Here is a 25,952-nt window from a genome sequence, read left to right on the forward strand (position 1 = left end):
GCCCAGCCCCAGCCATTCCTTTCAGAAAGTAGTATTTATTTAGAGGCAGTAATGCGTGTTAGAATTCTTTAAATTGTTGGTATATGCTGAATATTCTTCATTTAAAAGTAGCACACGTATTTTTTTTCCTCCTGTCTTGAAATGTAAATATATTATGCCTACAATTTGTTTGAAGCATCTGTGCCCAGTACAGTTTATACACACTGTCACTCCTCCCTTGCGTTCTATAGATCCTTTAATGGAGTTCAAAGTCCTCAAAGCTTGGGGGGTTGAGTGGGGTGGGAAGAGAGAGTGTACTCCCAGGAGTACAGAATCAGAATGACTCACATTCTCTGTGTCATGAGTCACTCCCGTGCAGAGCTGGAGTTGTTAGCTACTACATGGCCTGTGGCTGTTTGTTTGTTCTGGAGGCAGATGGAGAGCAGGCTTCCGCAGAGCGGGAAGAGCTCTGACCCAGGACTGATGGAGCACTCCCTCCAACAGAGGCAGCCAGAGCCGGGTCACCTTTGCTTCTTGGGCTTCACATCTCTGCATATTTGGTTCCCTAAAGTAAGTCCCTGCCAACACTGGTCACCTAAGGAACTAAGCCAAAGAGAAGATTGATTTGCAAAACAAAAAAGAAAAAAAATTAGGTAACAACTCTTCATAGAAGGGGTAAAATAGGAAGGAAAACAAAGGAGGTGTGGAAACCCCTGGGATGCTAGCCTTCTCATTTGATGAAAATTAATGCATGTGATTACTGTACTATTTATTATTAATTGTATACAAAACAATAGAAAGTGGTTGCTTTGATAAGAAACTTTAGTAAAATATTGATAATTCTGCATTTTTTCATTTATTAATCAGCAGTACTTGATTTTCTACAAAGAATGGAGTGAGGCTTATCTTATTGAAATGAGATACTCACCTCTGACTTCTCAATTGTAAATAGACTCTCATGAAACACTAAATGTCCCAGGGTCATTGTCTATAACCCTTTATTTTTTAATTAATTGATTAATTTTTAGAATGCATCTTTCAACTAACATCTTTTTAATTTTTTTCAACAGATTGCATTATTAGTTTCAAAGATAGAATTTAGTGACTCCTGCGTTCCATATGACACCCAGTACTCAGTATGTCATGTGTACTCCTTAATACCTGTCTGCTAGTTTGTCTCCTTCTCTGTTTTCATCTTATTTTATTTTTCCTTTAAAAACAACTCCCACCTCAACTGTGTATTGGGTGGTGTCTGTTAGTACTATGAAAACTCACATGTCCTCTCAGGTATCAGTTCCTCAAAACCCAGAGTTGAATAAGCCAGACATATCTCCCTAAACACTGCCCATGAACTTGAAATAGTTGTGGCCTGGCTCATCCTGGGTCGTGCGTGTCCCCGTATCCACATTGCTCTGTGTCCTCTGCTCTCCTGTGAGCATCTCCTCCTCCAGCTCCCCTTGCCTGACCTCCACACCAGCTTCCTGCCCTCCATCTTGGAACCCACAAGGTGAAGGGACACTCCCTAGGGAATTGAAACATGTTTATTTACTTTAAGGGGAAATCTGGGACACAGCTCATGGCCCAAGGAATAGGACTAACATGCAACTTTGGAAAGTTCAGTTTTGTTTCTGTGTTACAAAATTTTCTAGTTTCCCTTGAGAAAAATCAGAGCTGTTCCTTGGGGGAAAATGAGAAGGTGGTAAATCTTGGTTTTGGTGCTGGTTTCTCAAGAATACCAACTACCTCCTCTTAAGACCAAGGACACTTCACTTGCCCCATACTACCTCATCCAGATTTATGGTATCAAGTAACCACAGTAGTTGATGATGGTTTTAAAAAATTAAAATTGCCCCACCCAGGTATTAGTTCTTCTGGAAACTAAAAAAAACACTTAGTTCTCAATGGAATAATTGTCTACTTGTAAAATTGTGTCAATATAGTGAACATTGGGGAGACATTTGAGAAGCTTTCTTCCTCTTTTATCATCTCACAGACGCGGCTGTTTACGTGCACTCCCTCCCAAGGCCAGCCCAGTATGTCTCTGATCCTGTCACGTAGCCCTTTGCTGATCTGAGCCATGGTGCTCCAGGTAACACAAAAACGTTTCTGAAGAATCTCCCTGCTGTCAATGCCTCATAAATTCCTCAGTGCCCCCAGGACATTAGTGCTACCCAGGAAAGAGGTGTAAGATGCAGAGCTGCTCATGACTTTCAGCAGGTTGGAACATAGGAGCAGCTAGAGTAGACATATTGGCTTCTGGTTTACTGGTCCTCAGTGCTATCTGACTAAACACCTGAAGTGAGTAACATTTATATTCAAATAATATGTACTTGCTTTTCTTCAGCTCTTGGAACTGTTGTATTGATAGGTAAGGTTTGGCCTTACCCTAGAGATTTCCTTATAATTCTACAATGCAGCTATTTCCTTGGATTCATTGTAACTAGAATCAATACTAGGTAATCGCCCTTATATTTTTGCCAAATTTGTGCCTTTACTATATATTTATAAAGTGGGAATGGTTTTGCCCTGACTTATTATGACTTATGTTTATGGAGAAAGAGTTTAAATGACTATTAATGTGAAGTGCTGTAGAATGGGAAAAGGAAAAGTGTGCTCCATGTGAGCCTTAAGCAGCATGGCTTTAGCACCAACAGCAGAAAAGACCAGTGTCTGTCAGGACTGTACCGGTCAGGAGGGAGGAGCCTGAACCCCGGCCTGACACAGCCTTCTCTTCTGCTTAGAGGGCCCTTATCCTATTACACTAGGGATTAATTATAAAACCATGACACTCCCTTCTCTCCATGTTAAGTGATACTTCCTATGACTATTGTTGGTGTTTCTACCACATGATGGGGTGAGGAAGAGGAGGAAGTCAGGAAGGACCTCAACCAGGGACAGATAAGAGGGATAAGGAACAGGGATGGAGGGAAAGACAGTTAGAAGCTGAGGAACGGGAGGAATCTGGGGTAGATCTGCAGAGTTTACTTAATGAGTGGTACTTGTCAGGGGCATTTCTATGTGTTTGGACTTTCCAGCTCATGGATACAGGAGAGAAGCGAGTTTCACCCACCAACTCGAAGTGGGTCCGTGTAACTTGCTTCTGCAATGAAATAGGAGGCAGTTGATATGTCTTTCACATCAAGGTGGAAGCTTCCAGAAACAATGTATTCCCCGCACCCCCCCCCCCATTCTCTTTTTCTTCTAGTAGCATTTGAGAAAATGGCTGCTTCATCAGCCCGGATCCCTGGATGATTACCATGAGCAGAGCCCCCTGCCAAACTGGCAGACATGTAGAATGATTGAGAAACAAATTTTGTTGCTTGAAGCACCTGAGATTTGGGGGGTGTTTGTTACTGCCATGTGGCTTAGCCTAGCCTGACTGACATGAAGGAGTAGGCAGAAGCTCAGAAAAGGCCAAAAGTAAACAAAATAAGAAAGAAAGTAAAGGAGTTAAAGAGGGGGGGAAAAAAACAGGGAAAAAAGAGAAATCAAGGAAGATATGGAGAAAAGGAGTGAGCAAAAAAAAAAAAAAAGAGAGAATGTAAGAGAGAAGAGAAGGAGTAGAGGATGGCAGGAAGAAAGGGAAAGGAGAAAGTGACAAAGGAGGAAGAACCAAGGTGATGGAGGGCACGGCTGGGGTGATAACTCCGCCACGTGAAGTGAGGGTAGGCGTCTTGATATTACTGTGCATGTTCTTTTATTTTGTAAGTGGTTGCTAGCTAGTACCTTTGTAGTTTTGCCTCTAATCTGTATGTTTAAGCCTGGCATCATTTTTACATGGAAGCCAAGTAAAACCTATGGGTATGAGATAGTGTTTGAGACCAGACGGTGTAGCAAATAACAGTTTGTCAAAGGGAAGAGCCTGACAACTCATCTGATTCTGCGCTCTTCAGACCATCTTCCCAAGCCGCACTTTGGGGCTTCCCAAGGTAAGACTTCCATGTGGCTCTCTCAGCGGTTCCATGGACCAAACAGTTGAATTACTCCCCCACCCCCCATCCCTGGGCAGTTGCACTTTTATCTGAAGTGTATAGCAGGCTTCAACCTATTTGAAGAACAAGTTTCTCATTTTAAAAGAAAAAATAAGTTTGCTAACAACAGATTCAGTCCATCAGGGACAAGATATCAAAACACTTCTCTAAGAGTGCCTGGGTGGTTCAGTTGGTTAAATGTCTAGCTCCGGATTTTGGGTCAGGTCATGATCTCAGGATCATGAGATCAAGCCCTGTGTCGGGCTCATGTTGGGCTTGGAACCTGCTTAATACCCTGTCTCTCCCTTTGCACCTCTCCTGCTCTCTCTCTCTCTTTCTAAAACAAAACAAAAACCAAAAAAACACTTCTCTAATATTCCCTCCAAACATCTTGCATAAAATTAACTCTTCATTCAGAATGAAATGACATTTGCAGCTTAAAAAATATGACTCTTTCAGGGAAGGTTGCTGTCAGCCAGGGATCTCCATTGATCAGGGGCTTTAAGAATGGTGAGTGGGGAATGAAAGATCTGTAGTGGGGGTCCTATGGAGGGAGGACCCTTTATGTTGAGGGAATAGACTGGAACAGGAAAATGGCCTGGAGCTCTCATTTCATAGAAAGCCCTTTCTGTGGGTTCAAAATCCAAAGGTATCTTCTGGCATTTTCACTAGAAGGCATGGCTAATCTAACCTCCTTCCCAAAGCCAGGAGCTGCTGCCAAGGATACCTAGGATGGGTCTGTTCTCTGGGGACCCTGATCAGTCACCCAGCAACAACAGAGGTCATTGGCTTATGAAGATGAGATGAGAAAAGACTAGAATGACGCCTTAGGGGCTACTTCTGGTGTGGCTCTATCTTTTTCTCAGGAAAAGCCACACTGGCCACCTCTCAGTGGGAAAGGCAACCCTTGGGTCCGCAGCAGAACTGGGGAGGCTCCTGCTATCCTATAGACCATGACAGACCCCTGTTTGTTTTGGATAATTTGGTAGGAATGAGGTAAGAGCAGCCGCAAGCCGAGGGGAGCGTTGCACACCGGGTTTTGTTGGAAGGGGAACGTAATGGCAGTTAGCCAAACAGGAGCAGAGACAAGAACAGCATCTGGAAATTTGAAAAGTTGAATGAACTACTGTGATGGGCTCCCCGATTCCCTCGGTTGCTTGTGAAGCAGGCGAGTTGCATAAAGCATGAGAAATCCCTAACTCTGCTTCTAGCGCTAAATGCACTGTCCATTCACTTTATATTATCCCACACTTAGATACTTGCGGGAATGTTTTTCATCTGTGGATTGGTGAGATTTCTAAATTCAGAATGTATGGAGGTAATTTGAGCTCTGTTTATATAATACATGTTCATGTTGGCATTTGTCCCTAACTCTGTTTCTATAATCATGCCTCCCCACCCGGCGCTGTAACTTCGGCTGAGTGTAAAGCAATAGCCCACCAGTGGCTAGGAGTGGTCCCACGTGGACACTCTAGAATGATTTTTTCCTACTAACTAAATAAAGAAACACTCATATTTACCTGATTCTTCAGCTTGCAGATGAAACAGTCCATTTCTCACATTGGTTACAGCTGAGGAGATATTTGGCACTGAATAACGTAATGGAGCCAATGAAAACCAGAACTTTCTCTGTCCTTACTACCTGGAGAGAAAAGAAATTGCATTAAAACCAGCGTCCACTTGGGTACCTAAGCCAAGAAGGCAGAGGTTGCTTTGTCTTATGTCCAGGGCGTGTTTTCCATGAGGAGAAAGAAGAGATTTGTGGTTTAAGGACAAGAGAGGTGCCTGAGAGTGAGTGAGGAGAGCAAACAGGCTCCAGAATTAGGGGACAAGAAATAACCAAAGACAAATAATGCGCAGAACAGGAGGGGAGCGGGACAAGAAATGCCAAGGATGCCCTGGCTCTGGGCATCGACGGGGAGAGCTGGAGAAGAGGAAGAAAGCACCACAGAATCAAGCATGGGTCAGGGCTCCATTCTGCCCAGGCTGCCAGTGTGTGAGCTTGACCTTGGGAAGAACCAGAGCTGCACGCTGGAGGATAGATAGTTGAGAAACAGGGAAGCTGAATGACTGGGTACGGGGGAAAGAGTAACAGCCCAGGCTCAGCCCCGGAAGACATACAGACATACTCACTGACTGACGGCGCTCACTGGAGAGTTCTGTGAGGCCTTGTTTTTTTGTTTTTTGTTTTTAAATGTTGGAGCCTTGTTGTATCATTAGAATATGTTCCGAGTAGAAGGGTAACTCTGCGTGCATGTATTTTTTAAAGATTGTATTTATTTATTGATGGAGAGAAAGCAGGAAAGCACAGGCAGGGGGTGCGGCAGAGGGAGAAGCAGGCTCCGTGCCGAGCAGGGAGCCCACCGCGGGACCTGAACAGAAGGAGGCAGTCGCTTAAGTGACTGAACCACCCAGGCACCCCTGGCTCCGTGTTTCTTAGCGGACACCATTCTGCCTGTGGAGTGTGGGGAGAAAAGATCTGTATTAGCATCCCATTCTTTCCATTCAGTAAGGCCAAAGCACTGTTAACACCATCGAAGGACCCGTGTTGTGATGCATTTGTGAAAACCTGTAGAATGTACAAGAGTGAACGCCAGGTACGCCGTGACTTTGGGGGACTGTGACGTGTCCGTGTAGGTTCCTCAGTTGTGGCGTACGTCCCACCCCGGTAGGGAGTGTGGACAGCGGAGGAAGCACGCGTGTGTGGGGGCAGAGGCCTGTGGGAGCTCTCTGTACCTCCTGCTCAGTTTTGCTGCAGACCTAAAATAGCTCTAAAAGTGAAGTCTATTTTTAAAAGAAAAGAAAGCAATCCGTGATCATACAGATGAAGAAGTGAAGAGGCAGCATCAAATAAGATATGGATCGGCACTACTGAATTATTTACTATCTTCTGTGGAAAATTTCAAGGTTTTTAAGCTAAAGTAAATAGGCCTTATACCTGGTATTTTCACAGTTAGTGACTGTCTTGCAAAAGACGTGATGGAATCCAAAGAGATGTTTGGGGTAATAATGACGACTCTTAAAAGTAGAAGTGGGGCAATTAGATCCATTAGTGTAAATCCATGTGCAGTCCTGTGCACTAGCACACACACACTTTTACACATACACACACGCGTGCACAGACACACACGAAGTTTCACCATTCAAAACATATTTAAAATGCCTAAAGAGGAGCAGAGACTCACACCCAGCTTTGAACTTGGGAACTCTCCATACAATATGTTTGCTGTGTGTGTGGATTTGATGAAACGTGCCTGCACTCAAGCCAAAATACTCTGTCGCTGGGGCTGTGTATCTCCAAGATGCAGGGCTTTGCCAGTGAACTGTGCGGGTGTAAAACAAGGAGGGAAAGTGATAGGGCAAGATTCTGCTCTGGCAGGCATTAACGACTGTAATATTATGCTTCCCGAGGTGCCTTCTCATTAGTGATTCAATGAGGACATGTTCGTGCTTCCGATGGAAGTTCAATGCCTTGTCTTAAGTTAAGTGAAATGTTCCTGGAGATAAATCCCTCTGCTTTCTCACGTGCTCGGATGCTCCGTAAATATTTAATGTCAACTCTGCATCTTCCTCAGGTTCACTAAGTCATTCTCTGCTTTCTCAGGGAGGAGCCCTGGTACTTTCTCAGAAGCTAGACCCTGCTCCTTGATCTGTCCCTTCCAAAGAGGCCACCTTGGCATAACTCAGAGCTGACGTGGGGCAGACGTGTCACCCACAGAACAGTGCACCGTAGCAAAGTCTTTGTGGGCTGCCTGCTCTTCCCCACTCCCAGCAGCTTCTCCAGGCAGTTTTTATGATTACTTCCATTTTGTCAAAAAGAGTGAAGCGAAGCTTAGAGAAAGCCCATTTGCCCAAAGACGAGTGGCTAGGAAACGGTAAGCAGAGGCTGGCACCCGCATGCATCTAGCTGCAAGCACACGTTCATGTCATGGATTCCTTCTTTTTCTCTCCACCTTTATCCAAGAATCATTTAACTCCTGGGTTCCCACGCTTAAAAGGTGCTTCTTAATGGGATGGAGGTCTTTCCCTCTGGTCTCAACAGGGGAGTCGGTCTCCCAGAAGTGAAGCCGGGACCTCAGTGTGCCACACACCAGCTCACCGAGAACAAAGTCTCCTGAGAGTCTGGGCCAACAATTTAGAGCATGTTTTCCTATTGTAGTTGGCGCTGCGTGGTTGCCCGAGGTGCCAAGAGTGTTTTTTGTCTCAGAAATTGTTGCCAATCTTGTAACCGAAAGTGGAAAAGTTTTCCAGTCGTCAATAATCAGCCACAGCCTACACTCACCACTGGCAGGTCCACCGGGCACAGAATGAAAGGAATCAGCATGGCTTTTTCCTTGCCCAGCACAGGTTTTTGTTAAGTGATCAGCCCAGAAATGCCATTTGTTCTTCAGAGTTATTCATGCTGAGATGCCTTCTTACCTCTTGGAGCTGAAAAACTGAATTTAACAAGATGAATGGTGTGAACCTTGAGGCTGCATGGAACAGGAGCAAGATTAGTTATTTCTCAATTGCCAAATAAATTCTAACCAATTTATAGACCAACAGGTAATGGCTCAAATCCACAGGATCTCTTCGGGTTGCCCTGGTACTTGGAAACTTTTCCAAGAAGAAATATGTATGTGTTTTACAAAGGCCAAAAAGAGGGATTTTCAGGAAGTTGAGGTTACTAAGTTTGTAGCAGTTGGCCAAGCCCTGAATAGCACCAGGCTAAAATTCAGGAAACATACATGGTAACTCCATCCTCACTTAGAGTGCTTCTGCCCCTGCCCCCAGGGGCAGTGCTGACCTGGGTGCTATTAACTGGAGAACCAGAAAGGCCACCTTGGCCGTGGGGCCTTCCTGAGTCTTGAGTGGCCCTTCTGAGTGGGCCCAGGATAGGAGGATTGTTTCTGGACCGCTCAGATTCGTGGCCTGCCCTAGTACACCATCAAGTTTCAGTCGGATTTTCATGTAAAAAAGACAGAAAATAGAAGTACCATACAATCCAGTAATTCCACTTCTGGATATTTATCTGAAGAAAAGGAAAACACTAATTTGAAAAGACATATATGCTTCTGTGTTTGTTGCAGCATTATTTACATTAGCCAAGATACGGAACAACCCAAGTGTCTATCTAAGGATGAATGGATAACGAAAGATGTACATATTGCATGTACACACACACACACACACACACACACACACACACAGAGGAATCTTACTAATCCATAGAAAAGGAATGAAATCTTGCCATTTATGACAATATGGGTGGATCTAGAGGGTATTATGCTAAGGGAAATAAGTCAGGCAAAGACAAATACCATATGATTTCACATATAAGTCGAAAATTAAAAACAAAACAAACAAAAGAACAACAGTGACAACAAAAGAAACAGACTCATAAATGCAAGGAACAAATCAGTGGTTGGCAGAGGGGAGAGAGAAGGGGGAATGGAAGAATCAAGTGAGACGGATTAAGAGATACAAACTTTTAGTTATGAAATAAGTAAGTCATGGGGATGAGAAGTAGAGAAGAGGGAATATAGTCAATAAAGCTCTAATAACGTTGAATGGTAACAAAGGGTAATTAAACTTACCGTGGTGACAATATAATTGCCACATCACTATGTCACACACCTGAACCTAATAGAAATTATGTCAATGATATTTAAATTAAAAATAAAAAAATAAAAAAACAGTTCAAACTCTTCCCTCAGACCTCTAAAAGGAGTGTAAAGCATTTTAAAAAAGATATAAACCCTCAACTAAAAGGAGACCACAGATACCTAAGTTTGCATGTTGCAAAACAGAAGGATAAATGGCCACTGACTTGGCAGATCCCGGGAAGCTGAAACCTAAGCCGGCAGCAGGTAGAGACAAGAAGCAACCTGTGCTTCAGAAAACCAGGAGTGGTGGTGCCAGGTGATTTTCAAAGTGGGAGTTAAGAGAGGGCTGAAAACAGGAGAGTGGGTTGAAAGTCTGAGAGGCAGTTAGAGGCTAGGTTCCCTCTCCCCTTTCCATTCTGCATCAACCCATGAGCAGGCTCCCTTCCCCCAACCTGGGCAGGAAATGAAAAGTGTGCTTTTGAGGGGTAAGCCAGAGGAGTTCTGGCATGGGGAAAACCCAGACACAGCTTGGGGCAGGCGTAGAGCCCTCCACGGAGCACTGGTTCTGTTAACAATCAGCTTGGGCTGGGGAAAGGGGGGATTAATTTGTAGTTGCTGCCAATTTCAGAGGGATAAATACTCCCACCAAAGCTAATTTTAAGCTAACAACATAAAGTCTCTGATCATGGAGTTGGAAAGAGATGCACATAATTAGCTTTTTTGAACTGGGCATGCTGGCTCCAGGACCACCAAGAATGCTACAAGTAGAAGTATTAAATGGAATTTTACACACCAAGCTGCGAGAAAACCTCCACCTTCATTTCCTCTTCTATTTAATGCCCCTATTCAGACATCTTGGATAATGCCTTAGAAGGAGTAGATTGAAAGGTTTTTTTTCCCCTTGGAGAATATGACTGGTTGGTAAGAGATAAGGGGATCTAGCAAACTTACAGTCATGAGTGCTCTCATGAAGTGGCCAACCAGATTGCTCTATAATGAAGTCCTCTGGCAACAAGCCCTCCTTATAAAGAGCTTTCAATAGCACTTTATAGACTTACTCATATGTAAGCATATATCCAAAGATGACCAGCTATTTTAGGAAATAAGCCAACTTTAAAAGCCAGAGGTGAAAAAAACTGAGAGTAAATTTATTACATTCATGAAACAAGAAAAGGAAGCCTTTATAAAGGAACATTCAGAAAGCACAAAGGAATCTTAAATTTTTTTTTAAAAGTATGATAGGAAATCAGGAAACTCTCAATAAATAAGTTGAAAGATAAAGTTCAGGAAACTTTCTAGAAAGGAGAAGGCAAATAAATGAACAATTACCAGAAAATATTTTTTTAAATAGATTATTAACCCAAGAGGTATAAAATCAAATGATAGGAGTTTCATAAAGAAAGAGGAAGCAAGGAGGGGAAAAATATCCAACAAATGCTACAAATAAAGTGTCCCAGAATGGAAGTCCATGAATTTCCATAGTCAAGGGACTACCAAGTGTGAGCAAAATGCACAGAAAAGGCCCAAGCCCGTGCACATCACAGTCAAATTTCAGAACACTAGAGATAAAAAGTTTCATGAAACTTTTGGAAAGTAAAAACAAATGATCAAGTTTCAGAATAGCATTGAACTTCTCAGTACCATGCTGGAAAGTAGAGATAAATGGTCAATGCACAACTTTAAAATGTATAGGGGGATATGATTTGCAGTCTAGTACTCTCTTTTCAACCACACCATCCACTGAGGGATAAAATGAAGATACGGTCCTATACGGAACTAGAGGGTATTATGCTGAACGAAATAAGTCAATCAGAGTAAGACAATTATCACATGATCTCCCTGATATGAGGAAGTTGAGAGGCAAAGTAGGGAGTTTGGGGAGTAGGGAAGGAAAAAATGAAACAAGATGGGATCCAGAGGGAGACAAACCATAAGAGACTCTTAATCTCACAAAACAAACTGAGGGTTGCCCTGGAGAGGAGGGATAGGGAGAGGGTGGTGGGGTTATGGACATTGGGGAAGGTACGTGCTATGGTGAGTGCTGTGAAGTATGTAAACCTGGCGATTCACAGACCTGTGCCCCTGGGGCTAATAATACATTATATGTTAATAAAAAATTAAAATAAAAAAAAAGATACAGTCCTATATTCAAGGTCCCCAAACTATCCTCCCTTAAAAAAAATTAAAAAAACAAATTTTTTTTCCCTTGGACCTTTTTATAGGAAACAACTGGAGGAGAAAATATTTTAGTTTAGCTTAGTTTTTAATTTTTTTTAGGGAGACAGAGAACACAAGCCATGGTGGGGGTGGGGGAGAGCAGAGGGAGAAGGAGAGAAAGAATCTCAAACAAGCTTCATGCCCAGTGTGGAATTTTACACAGGTCTGGATCTCATGACCCTGAGGTCATAATCCAAGCCAAAACCAAGAGTTGAATGCTTAACCTGCTGAGCCACCCAGGCACCCATGAAGGAAGAACAATTTTAAAACAACGGAGTATATAAATTTAAAAAGCCATTGGATCCAGAAAACAAATAATCAAACATGGAGTCGCCAAGACAATCCCCAAGGGTCACCGTGAGATATCCTGGAAGGACATCTGAGCAGTAAATCTAGGGAACATTAACACCAGATTGTAGTACAGAAGTAAACACAGGGCTTTGGAATAGTGTCTCAAAATAGAAGAATCAATAGCATACTGAATGTGTGTCTGTTAAGAGGAGATTTGCATATATGGTAAAGTGTTTGGGGATTAATTAGTAATAGGTACACAGGAAACTGAGCTATCCCCTCCAAACCCCCCCAAAAAAAGAAAGAAGGAAAGAATGAAAGAGAAAAAAAAAAAAGAAAGGAAGGAAGAAAGAAAAAGAAAGATCGATCGATCTAGGGATTTAAAAATGAATATAAGAAAGGAAAAATAACAGTAGTTCACTATAGATCTAAAAAAAATTAAATTCTGTTTTATGGAGAACTAAAAACAGTAACTGGAACACATTATTTAAATAAATGTAAGCATAATCAAAAGACATAATAGCAGTCGTCAAATAGAAATAGTTAACAGTTAAAGTAGTTGGAAGACAGGTGAGAAGACGCTACTGGGATTTTTTTTTTAATGAGATTTGCAGAAAAAATTCATTTTAATGTCATGAACACATTTAATTTTTGACTAAACAATAAACATAAAACAATAAAGAAAATTTAGAACAAAATGGAAAGCTTTTAATAAGGAAGAACTATCTGTGAATATCTGAATGTGCTCTAAACGATTGGAACCAAGATGGTGTGTGTTGCTGAAGGAAGCGAGCCATAAAGTGGCATGCCCATCCCCAGGGGGCTGGTGCCCATTCACAAAGGGGCAGCAACAAAGTGGCCAACAATTTGATCATGTCCACCTTATCATGAGATTTCTTAGTATGTGGAAAACTTGCTAATGTGTTGGCTTCCAGATGAAGTTTGCCTATAAATGTCTCCCATATGTTACCATTACCCTTTGTTACCATTACACACTTCTGTGTAGAAGGGACTTAACCGAACTCTAATGACCAAGTTCTGTGTCCATCTCATTCATTAGATGTTGACTTTGTGAATTCAGATTCATGTAATATATATTTCTAGAGGACGAATACTCTGTGCCAAACCATGCAGTTTGCTCATGAACCAAAGCCCAGCAGGCTGGCCTTAGCCCCTTCCTCCCTCCCTCCCTCTGACCTTCCTTCTGTCCATCCCCTTCCCTCCCTTCCTCCCTCTCTTCCTTCCTTCCTCACCTATTTGCATCCAGTATGTGTAGAAGCTGGGAAAACTTGGTAAGCAATTTCTTCCTCTGCATGTGTACAAAAATTATACTGGAGATGAATTGGTCTTCTAATTCGCAAAATAATCTTGGATGAAGCTTTTAGTTTTCACAAGAGGATGTTAATCCTATTTTTCACCTGGTTTGAGTTTTGAAATATACGGATTCACATCAGCAGCACAGAGAGGGAGTGATTAAATCTGTCTGGAAGTAGCAGGCAAGGCAACACAGAAGAGAAGCACATCATGTTCTGTTGCTATTCCTAATGCCTAGCAGAGTCCTTGGCACAAGGTTGGTAGACCTAAATGTTTCTTGAATGAATAAATGGCGGGAACATGGATGGATGGATGGATGGATGGATGGATGGATGGATGTTTGGATGGATGAGCTAGTTCATCTGAAATCCACCTTGGCTTATTAAGAGGATGATTCTAAGAGTAGAGAGAGCATACATTAGTGATTGTCAGTAACTTGTGTTGATCCCCAAAAAGAAATCTTTGGATGGATCTGATTCTAAGGATTCTTCTGTACAGTCATGACATGAGGACTTCAGTGCCTTCAGCTTCCATAGTACAATTTTGAGTTGGACCTAGACCCCCCCCCCCAGGGGCCACACACTTTTAAAAGTGGTCATTTTTAGAGCTCTTTGTTTCCTTGACTTAGATTTCAGGGAACCACAAGACTGGTTACCCACGTGGACTTGGGAGGGTTTTTTTTTTAGGTATTTTTTATCTGAGTTAGAAACACGTTTTCCATGCTCTCATTCCAGGTGGTTCTCTTTACGGAGGTTAAAATAGAAATATAAATATATTATAAAATATAAATATAAATGTGTACATTTTTAAATACAGGTTTTAGGGGTACCTGGGTGACTCAGTTGGTTAAATGCCTGCCTTCACTTTAGGTCATGACCTCAGGGTCCTTGGATTGAGCCCTGAGTTGGGTTCCCTGCTCTGCTTCTCTCTCTCTCTCTGCCCCTCCCCCAAGCTTGTGCTCTTGCCTTCCGTCTCTCTCTTTCTCAAATAAATAAAATCTAAAAAGGACTCAATCAATCAATCAGTCAATCTAGGTTTTAAATAACTCTTCCACCCAAAATAAAATTTGGTTTCACTCATTCTCACCCTTCTCTTAATCCAAAGTCATTACATGTATTGGGAAAGAAGTCATTTTCTTATGTTTAATAGACAGTAATAGCTGTTAGGAGACAGATCCCTGTTGCAATGTAAACTCTGCAGTGAAAGAGTCCTCTGGAATCAAGCACTTGCCTCTCAAGGCAGCTGAGTGATTTCAGTTGAGTTCTAAGGTTAGTTAAGACTGCATTCAGCTAACCTTGCTGAGCGGGCTTCTCCCCTGCTCACTGCAAAAGGCAGGAAGAAACTTCCCTCCTAAATCTCGGGCTGCTTTCATTCAAAGGAATCATCGCTTCAAGAAAGGAAGAAATGTAGGGCCGCCAAGACAGGATGACTTCTGCTTACTAGAAATAAAGAGCAGGCATTTGTTTGCTTCTGATCACATTTAGCTTGCACTCAACTCTGAAAACTGTGGAAACTGAGGTAGCACTAACTTCAAGAGTTTGTGAGATACCGAAACACACACGCACACACACAGAAAGAGTTAGGCAGGTGAGCTCATAAGTGTGCTTAAAAGGTATACAGCCAACTATAAAGGCATCTTCTGAAAATTAAAAATATTGGATTCCTCAATTCTCTTTTGGATCTCAGCACTTAACTCTCTTGGCTTTGTAGGTAACTCCCCATTTGTTCTCTGAGTGTGGATGTGCTTTTCCTACTTGCTGTCGGGGCCTCAGAGGGGGTGTCGCTAAGGCCAGCAGCCCTCGCTGATCGAAGTCCATCTGCCCGCAGGGCTCCCACGCCTGCCACAGCCTGGGAGGCTGCCTCCTGTTTCATTAGCGCCAAGCTAACCGTATTTCCTGGCATAGGCTTTTCATTCTCAAAGATAAACACCTTGGAATGAAAATTGGGAATCTCCACTTTCCAAACTTGTTCTTATTAACGTGGTTGCAGCCAGAGGTTGGTTTTATGGCCTGCTGAGGAGGGCTTTATTTTATTTCATTCAACAGTTGCTTACCTTTTATTTATTTATTTTTAAATTTATTTTTATTAACATATAGTGTATTATTTGTTTTAGGGGTACAGGTCTGTGATTCATCCTACACAATTCACAGCGCTCCCCATAGCACCTGCCCTCCCCAGCCTCCATCACCTGTCTCAGTGTCCAGCCGTCGCATCCCTCCCATGGCCCGCTCCCCTCCAGCAACCTTCACTTTGTTTCCTGAGATGAAGAGTCTATTATCCCTCTCTTCGTCTTGTTTCATTTTTTCTTCCCTTCCCTATGATCCTCTGTCTTATTTCTCAAATTCCTCGTATCATTGAGATCATATGATAATTGTCTTTCTCTGATTGATTTATTTCGTTTAGCACAGTTGTTTACTTTTTAAAATCGTTTTCTTTTTTTTTTTTTTTCCAGACACTGTAGTTTAGGCAAACGTGAAAAGAGGCAAGGCAATTCACACTTAACTTTCCCAAGGAGATAGAGAAGATCATGCAAAGTAGTGTTGTGATATCAAAGGTGGGATTTTTGGTGTTTTGGTGGGAGCTGTCTGTTGGTCCTTGCTACTCAAAATGCAGTCTGTGGACAACAGCCTCAGCATCACCGGGCTGATTTTAGAAATAATCCCAAGATCTCCATCTTCTTTTTAACAAGATGCCAAGCGATTGATATGCACAGTAAAGTCTGAGAAGCCCTGGGTAGGATGTTATCTTTCACTGATACTAATGCAGATTCATTCCAGCAATATTTGACATTGAAAGGAAAATTAATCCAGTTGGATATCACTCTGGTTTTAAGAACCCAGCATCCTCTTCTACCCACACACCTCTAGAGACTTTTAATATTTAGCTTGGTTCTCATTGTTTGTTCATTAAAATCATTATCTCAACTCCTTTTGCAGCTCAGGTGTACCTCCTGATAGTGGGCAAAGTCTTTAAATGAGTTCCCTGCATTTGTTTGGACTTTAAGGTCTGAAATTTCCAGAGCATGTTGGAACTTTCAGTTATTCTAGTAAATTTTACTACTTTTACTGGATTCCAGTAGTTTGTGGCAAAACTTGTAAGGGTTATTATGAGCTTACATTATAATTAATATTACAATTATAATATTTTTATGAATGATCAAGTTAAGTATCACCTTGAAAATGTGTAAAATATGCACATAGAATAGCATGCTCTAGGTGACCATGAATTCTGTCATTACTCTGCTAATAAGCCTTCCTAATAGAACTGGGGACTTAAGAGCAGTTGTCAAGTGAAAGCTTGTCATGGCTTCAGTGCCCCAAGCTTTAAAAATTACTTGGAATTGGTAGCCTCACTTGCATGATCTTTGGGATGCATTTTGAATATGGCTAGTGACTTTTTTTTTTTTTTTAAGATAAAAGCCCTATATTTTAACACAAGGATACAGGGTCTGAGGAGTATATCCTGCTGAGATCTGTATCAAACCAACTCTAAGAATGAAAAGTCTAGTGGAAGAACAGGAAACGGACTGGTTACTGGACTCTAACCTTGGGTAAGTGGAAACACTCAGTATGTAAGCAGTGACTCATCTCCGTGAAATCTTGCAGACAGGGCTCCTAGGTGGAGACAAGTGTATGTTCTGTAGAGCACCTGTTACTTTTAATACTCACATCCATGCACATAGTTTTCTTTGTGTATGACTGTGGTTCCTGTTGCCTGTGGCTTAGGAAAATTATGAAACTATGAAGCATAGGTCCTAAAACTCTGGAAAAGATGGGCATCTTGTGCTCCTCACTGTTTTTTCATGGTCCTCAGGACGAAGTCAAGATAGTCACTAAGGAGTGAAAAGGACACTGGGCAACTCAGCCTCTCCCCATCGACTCAGATTGGTTAGAATCAGTATACTCGTCTTTGCATATTGCTCCCAAGAGTGCAAACCTGTGCAAAACTGTATTTTTTAGTGATTTACTTTTAAGGTCTAACATAAAACAGGTGTGTTTTTAATACCTAGCTGAGATCTAGGTGACTAGAGAAGAGTGTAGATTGGGTGGGGGAGATTGGAAAGTCAGGGCCCTGGCAGAATGATGGCAGGAAAGAAACAAGGGTCTTAAGAAGCTCTGGCTTCATAGGTGGGGGATTTGGACCTTCAGAGGAAGACAAAGGGACACCACAGAAGATCATTCCCATGCCAACCTGAGCCTGGAACCACCTTCAGCTGTAAACCACCACCACCACCCACGACCGTGACAACAAAATCACAACAAAGCACGTGCTCTGTGCTTAAGGGTCAAGGGAGGGGAGCAGAGCCACGAGCGGAAAGAGCATCTCCCAAGGAGGGCTCCGTGTATGCCTTTCAGGACCTGGCCCTACATAATTCCCCTCTGGGCTGTAACATTTGTGCATGAGACCTGAGGACACATGGAGGTCTGATACCAGGTATTTAAACCCATAAATTACAAAACCCAGTCCCGCGCTAAGGGAGCTATGTCTCTCCGGTGCAGCCTTGCCATGAGCCTCACAGGGACCTAGAACACATCCGCTGAGGTAGGACAGGGGGAAGCTGGTCCAGGCCTGCGAGATATCCAGGAGGGGGCCGCCCTGCCCAGCTCTGCGGGGTGCCAGCAGCTACCTCTTTTTCCAATTCGGGATTCCAAATCAGGCAGTTCTAAGCCCCTCTCAGACCTTTGCTACCTGAGCAGTAGGAAAGAGGGCTGCAGCTATCAGAGGATCCTGGTTCGCCTAAGCATTGCCTGAGTAACTGTTGTGGCCAGAATTAGACAAAAGCTCCCATTGTTCCTCTGGTTCCCACGGGCAGAGTCTGGGATGGTCTCCTCCCTCCACATGCACGGGCACCCCCTCGCAACCTTTCAGCAACTGCCCCCTATCCTCGGGCCTGGGCATCCAGTTTGCTTCCTGTACCCTCCCCAAGTCATTCCTATTTGCTCGACAAGTCAGTGGCTTGCCGAAAATTTCTTTGATACTGAAGGAAAAATGCTTCCTGTTGTGGTGTGTCAGATACATGGAGACCCAGCTTTAAGGTGGCATTCTAGTTTCATCTGGTGCCACTGCCAACAGCAAATTCCTGTTTACTAATGGTGCTGTCCTTGCCTAGAACGCCTATCAACACACACACACACACACACACACACACACACACACACACATCTCGCATAGAGCATTTCTTCCTTTTTGGCAATTCCTGCTCATCAGTCAGGACCCAGATCAGTTTTTACTGATCTTTGTTAAGGAAGTAACCACTGAAACCCTAACCCCCTCTGAATATGCCCTTATTTGGAAACTTGGTCATTGCAGATGCAGTCAAGTAATATGATGTTATATTGAAGCACCGTGGACCCTTAATCCAATACGACTGTTGTCCATATAAAAGGAGAGAGATACAAACAGACACACCAAGGAGGATTCTTACGAAGAAACAGACGCACAGAGTGAAGGCAGCCTTGTGACCAAGGAGGCAGGCATTGGAGTGATGCATCTACCAACCCAGGGAATGCCAAAGACTTCTGGTAACACCAGAAGCCCAGAGAAAGGCATGGGATACCTCTCCCATAGAGCCTTCAGAAACAGCATGACCCTGTCAATGCCTTGATCTTGGATGTCTAGCCCCTAGAATTGCAGGAGAACACATCACTATTGTTCTAAGCCATCTTGTTTGAGGTACTGGTTATGATAACCTGAGGAAACTTGTACAGTGACCATTCTCAAAACTCCCAAGCACAGTCTATTTCCCCATGTGGATGGCACGAAGGCACTATCCCATTGGGATCTTTAGGATTTCCATGCCTATCTGTACAACTAATTAACTTGTGATTTCGTTAAGTGTGGCTACCCTACCATATTAACTGGTATCTCCTGGCACAGTGCCTGGCATACAGAGGTACTTAATAAATACAGAATGAGTCAGTGAATGAGCAATTGAGAAGGTTCATGCAAAGGGAAAAAAAATAAATACTTAATGATGAGTTTGGGTGAAGTAGCAGCTATAACACAAAGGGAAATACCCTGCAGATATCCCTACTATGCTGTAGCCTAACAGAAATTTTTCAAAGTATTGCATTCATTTCTATATTCTCCCTCTTTTAGAGTAATCCGAATTTAGACAAATCTCCACAATTAAAAAGCCGGTGACTAATTTTCCCAGTTCCTAATAATGCCAACAGAAAGAATGGCTCTAAGTTCCAAGGAATCCCAGTTCTGATTTTGCCCTGATGTGATCCCCTCAATGACCAGGTCTCTTGACCACTATAAGGGTCTGGTGTGGGCCTCCTGGGGGCACATTTGGGCTTGTTCTCCTTACTTCCCCCACTGAGAAAAAGAAAACAAGCTTTATTTCCAAAACAAACTCTGAGGAGCAATGCAAAACCACAGCCTGAGGGAAATGAGGAGAAATGAAGGTTTTTTAAAATAATCCCTTAAAGGGGGAAATGTCACCTTAATTTAATTGGAGCTTTGCTATTACATTTCTTCTCTCTCTGTGACACAGTTAAAGTCTATTATCTAAAGCACTGACCCAAGATGAGCTACTTTTTCTAAAAAAAAAAAAAAAAGAAAGAAAAAGAAAGAAAGAAATCTTCCTGACATCATTTTCTAATGTCTTTTGTGAGTCCTTTCGTTCTGAATTAATTATTCAGGGGAAAAGAGAGTAAGTCAGAATTTCATAGAACATCGGGCATGAGTAGTTTGAAAAGCATATTCGACATTATGATACACATTTATTCCTAGGAAAAAAATGTTTAAGGTTTTTAATAATACAGACTATGGACTATAAAGAGTGACAAATCCTCACTAGTCTGGGCGTACAAAAGACAGACATCAGAGTACTAGCAGCTCACCTGCAGTAGGGCTTACTCCCCAAGGATGCCGTTTATCAGTTTTGAACTTCCAACACCATATAGTATGTTTGTGCTTATTGAAAGGAGGCATGTGCTTTAAAAATGTTACCAGCATGTCTAATATTCTCATTTTCTCTTCATAAAAATCACACTATATATGACAAATATTTATGCCCTTCGATATCAGGAGCCTTGAAATCTGTTCCCATACCTGAGAGCTGTAACCTGTTATTTTGGATAGACTTCCTTCATCCTTAAAATTGTGAGTGAACCCTGTAGGGCGATTTTTGGTCAATGTTTTAAGACAAGTGACTAGAAACCCTTTTTAATCACAGGGGATAATTGATATGTAAACAACAAGGTAGCATTTTGTTAGAGATCTAACAGGAGAGGAGAAAAAAAATTGCTTGAGTCTCTTTGGAATATGAAAGTAGTATTTCATGTTGGTTTGAAGATAATATTAGGTGCAGACGTGGTGATTTTTAACTTAGGAGATATATTGCTCAGGACGTTTTCTCCCAAATTAAATGAATTATCAGGGAGCACATGACCTATATGAATTCCAGAAGTCTCTTTAGAAAGTCTATCAACATGTTCATATTCTTACAATAAAGGATGGCTTTCATCCCAACTTAGTTTCAAGTGTGGATGAGACAGGTAGATAAGGCATGAGACATACATATACTGCCTCAGTTCTTTCCTCTTCTTGCTAATTCTACTGCAGCTTGCAGGGGTGGGAGAGCCCTAACAACTTAAAAGATGTACCAGCCTAAAGGTCTCTTCTACCCCAGTTCTCATTGGGCTCTGCTGCCTGTTAACAAAGTTAAGAGAATGTCTTGACTATTACCCAACACAGAGTAAGTGACCAATAATATTTGTTGAATTGATGAGTAAATTCATATTAAAATATCAGGCAAATACCTGAATAGAATAGAATTACTATTCTATTAAGAATAGTAATTAATAGAACAAAGTAACAAAGAATCATTCAATTTGAAATCTCAGGAATTGCAGCCAACAGCCAAAATAACAAAATAAATCAAGCAGAACATACATAGGAGGGTGTACCTTTTGTTTAAAGAGGTAACGAAATTGAATCTTTGCCAAAACTGTCTCTCAGCTGTAGCATTCACCTACACGCTGCACGATGGTGTTATTCTTATTGCTCAAACATGGGAAGATCAATTAACCATTTTTTAAAACATAGATCTAAGAAATAGGAACCAGAAATTAGAAATTCTTAAGATAGTCTAGAAGGTAAAGCATTAAAAACAAACGAAAATGATAGGGAATTCATTCCTTCTGTTTATAAATCTGTATTTCATTTTTTTTACAATAAATAAAATTAATCTCAAAATGGACTTACATACTGTATTTTATATTTTTATAAACCAGCTTATAAAACAGGTTATAGCTGAATTTTATTTTAATCATAAAGTTGTGTATTTAAGAAAAAGGCTTCATTCTTTATGGATCATAGACATGGTCTTAGAAGTCATGTTTTTCCCATCCTTCCAGAGTTCTTTGTGTCCCAATGAGAAGAGATCATTTTAAAAATAGAAAATGAGATCTGAGGAATGAGTGCATTCTACTATGTCTCAGGAAGTATCTATATTACGTTTCTCTTAACCTATATACTTATCAAGTTTTAAATTAATTAATTTCTTACTATATTAGCACACACTGTGGCAAGCAGAAGAGGAAGCTCTAAAATTTTTGCCGGTGTATGCTTTAATTAAAAAAGAAAGTCCAAAAGTTTAAAAAGTTCAGCTTCAAAACTCATCAAACACAACTAATTCCCAAATTAACTTTTATTTGCCTTGTGGTTCCCCAGAACTATGAACCAAAGAAAAACAGTGAAGAAAGAACAGATACTATGTAAACAGAAAAGGCTAGAAATATTATACAAAAAGCTCCACACTTCATCCCTACCATTTTTCCTAATTTGTTTTTTCCCTATTGAACTAGCTATCTTCTAACACTCCATAGAATTTTAGACTTTATTGTCCTGTCCCCTGCCAGAAAGTAAGCTTCATGAGGGCATGGATTTTTTATATGTTTTATTTTCTAATACATCCTTAGTATCCATGCAGTGCCTAGCACATAGTAAGCACATAGTAAGTATTTGTTGAAATAAGGAAGAACTTCGGATATCCTGCAAACAAACAACAGCTCAGAGCCCCAGTTTTCTGTCAGTGTTTAGTTAGAACAGAATGCGGTACAGTGTTTTCTTGAGGTCTATTAGGTTACGCTTTACAGAAACAATAAACTGAATACCATTTCTATGGCACCTCCGCAGTTTACAGAGTGCTTCTCATGCATGGTCTCATTTGATGTCCCAGCGGGTTCTTGGGGAGCTTTTTCTATTCTCACCATGTCACAGAGGAGGTTACTGAATCTCAGGTTAAAGGACTTCTCCCAAAGCATCAGAGACAGAAAATGCTAGCACCCAGAAGGGAAGCTGGGCCCTTTGAGAGCAAAGATTATCTACTTTCCCCTAAGCCTGATGACTTCTCATTTCTGGATTCCTCTCAGGCTAGTGCAGGCTGCAGCCAGACTGCTCTCTATGCAGCATCCCTGTAAATGGCCATTTCAGTGACCAATGACTTTTTATCATAAATGTATCTAGGTCAGATTGTTTAATGTTTCATAATTTCAGGTAACTCTTACTTGACAGCCATGTTCTTATGGTTCTTATTGCACACAATTTAACAAATCAAATAGAAGGGATAATTATCCCAGGCTGTTTTATTTTCTTCCATTCATGTCCCATAACAGTTGGTCGATCAAAAACAAAATATATAACATTGTGTCAGGCACTCTGCTTTAAGAACAGTGATGAACAAGAAAGACTTTAAAAAAATGGTTTCCATGGGAAAAAAAATTCTTAGTAAACTAGGAATACAAAGAAGTCTCCCCAACTTGAGAAGGAATATCTATTAAAAAAAAAAAAAAAAACAACCCTATAGCTAACATCCTACTTAATGAGAGATTTCCCACTACGATAAGGTTCAAGATAAGGATATCCTTGTAGAAAATCTGAAAGAGTCAACAAAAAAACTGGAACTAATAAGCAATTATAGCAAGGTGGCAGAATACATGATTAATATACAAAAGCCAATCTCTTTCCTATATACCAGAAATGAACAAGCAAAGTTTGAAGTTAAAAACACCACCAGTTATGTTAGCATACCCCAAAATAAAATGCTTTAGTATGAGTCTAACAAAATATGTACAATATCTGTGTGAAAAAAATGACAAAATTCTGATGAAGGAAATTTTAAAAAACTAAAATAAAAGATGGTCTATGCTTATAGATAGGAAGACTTAGTATTCTTTTTTTAAGATTTTATTTATTTATTTGACAGAGACCACAAGTAGGCAGAGAGGCAGGCAGAGAGAGAGAGGAGGAAGCAGGCTCCCCGCTGAGCAGAGAGCCAGATGCGGGGCTCGATCCCAGGACCCTGGGATCATGACCTGAGCCGAAGGCAGAGGCTTAACCCACTGAGCCACCCAGGTGCCCCAGGAAGACTTAGTATTGTCAGGAGGCCAGTTCTCTACTTGATCTATAGTTTCAATGCAATCCTATGAAAGTGTCAGCAAGTTATGTTTGAATATAAACAAACTGACTCTAAAGTGTATATGGAGAGGCAAAAGACCCAGAGCAACCAATACAATATTGAGGGAAGAATAAAGTTGCAGGACTGACCCTATGTGACTTTAAGACTTACTATAGTTATGGCAATCAAGACAGTATGATATTAGTGAATGAACAAATAAATACATGAATGGAACAGAATAGACAGCCCAGAATCTCCATAAATATAGTCAACTGACCTTTGATAAAGAAACAAAAGCAATACAATGAAACTGATAGTTTTTTTTTAACAAATGGTGTTGTAATAACTAGATATACATGGGGGAAAAAAAGAATCTAGACACAGTCTTTATACCCTTCACAAAAATTAACTCAAAATGGATCATAGACCTAAATGTATAATGCAAAACTATAAAACTCCAAAATAATAACATAGGAGAAAACCTGAATAACCTTGGGCATGGTGATGCCTTTTTAGATACAACACCAGAGATACAATGCATGAAAGAAATAATTTATAATTTGGGGTTCTTTAAATTAAAAACTTCTGCTCTTACAAAGACAATATCAAGAGTATCAGAAGATAAGCCACAGCCTGGGAGAAAGTATTTGCAAAAGACATATCTGATAAAGGACTGTCATCCAAATATACAAAAAAGTCTCAAAATTCAAAAATAAAAAAACAATCCAATTCAAAAATGGGCAAAAGACTTTACCAGACATAGATGGAAGATAAATAGGTGAAAAGATGCTCCACATCATATGTCATCAGGGAAATGTAATTGAAACAGCAGTGAGATACAACTGTATACTTACTAGAGTGCCCAAAATCCAAACCACTGACAACACCAAATGCTAATTAGGATATGGAGCATCAGGAACTCTCATACAGTAGTTCTGGGGATGCAAAATGGTACAGCCACTTTGGAAGACGATTGGTATTTTCTTACAAAACGAAACCAACTCCTATCATGTGATCTAGCAATCCTGCTCCTTGGTACTTATCCAAAGGAGCTGAAAACTTGCATCCATGCAAAAACCTACACAGGGATATTTATAGCAACTTTATTCATAATTGCCAAAACTTGTAAGCAAGCAAATATCCTTCAATAGGTGAATGAATAAATAAACTGTGGCCTATTCAGATAAAGGAATATCATTCAACCCTAAAAAGAAATGAGCTGTCAAGCCACAAAAAGACATGAAGTAACCTTAAAGCATATTATTAAGTGAAAGAAGCCAGTCTGAAAGAGCTAAATATTGTATGATTCCAATTACGTGACATTCTGGAAAGGCAAAACTGTAGAGGCACTAAAAAGATCGGTAATTGCCAAGGGTTGATGGAGAGAGGGATGGATAAATAGCCTGAATGCAGACGATTTTTTTAGGGCAACAAAACTGCTCTGGATGATACTATAATGGTAGATACATGTCATTACACATTTATCCAAACCCATAGAATGTTCAACACCAACAGTGAACCCTAATGTAAACTATTGGGATAATGATGTGTCAATGTAAATTCATCAGTTAAAACAAATGTTCCTCCCCCACTATGGAGAGGATAATCAGGAAGGCTATAAATGTGTCTGGGTAGGAAATGTATGGGAAATCTCTGTGCCTGCTCTTCAGTTTTGCTGTGGGCCTAAAACTGCTCTAAAAATAAATAAAATCTTAATAAATACACACACAATGTGCTTGCCTAAGTGTGTGCATGTGCACACGCATGCACACACACACACACACACACACACACACACACACACACATACACAATAATGGTTTCTTACCTAATCAGTGTTTGGCCATTCCCCCAAATGTCCCCAGCCAGAGATAAATGAGATAAGAAATTTTGCAAAAATAAGATTTCTCGGCTTTTGTAGTTTTCTGAGGAAACTCAAGCTGGCTGAAGCCAAACATATTACTGTACTTTGGAGGCTTTTTGTGTCCCTAAATGGCATCACAAATACAAAATAACCATGTATTGTCTTTTGCACTTAAAATTCTCCATCTTTCCCCATGTTTATGGTTTATATGTGAAAAGGTCAAGTTAGAAAGTTTTAATAACAGGACCAACACTTTACACCACTTTACAGCCATTTACGACTAGGGCCACCCTTCGCAAACCTTGTCTGGTCCATGTGCCATA

At 41.1% G+C, this 25,952-nt stretch overlaps 1 long non-coding RNA gene across 2 annotated transcripts in view; it reads left to right on the plus strand.

The window, feature by feature from the left end:
* The first annotated feature begins 426 nt into the window (after positions 1-426).
* LOC309849320 overlaps positions 427-25,952 on the plus strand; it is a 43,948-nt gene continuing 18,422 nt past the window's right edge. Inside the window, exons 1-3 of one of the 2 annotated variants that reach the window (XR_014303653.1) lie at positions 427-549; positions 1,973-2,068; positions 3,185-3,272. This is a non-coding gene — a long non-coding RNA (uncharacterized lncRNA). Of the gene's footprint in view, positions 550-1,972; positions 2,069-3,184; positions 3,273-25,952 lie in introns of those variants that run through there. The other variant, XR_014303652.1, reaches the window with a different exon arrangement.

Source organism: Mustela nivalis (genome assembly GCF_964662115.1).
Source record: "Mustela nivalis genome assembly, chromosome: 15".
In the NCBI taxonomy this organism is placed as follows: Eukaryota; Metazoa; Chordata; class Mammalia; order Carnivora; family Mustelidae; genus Mustela; species Mustela nivalis.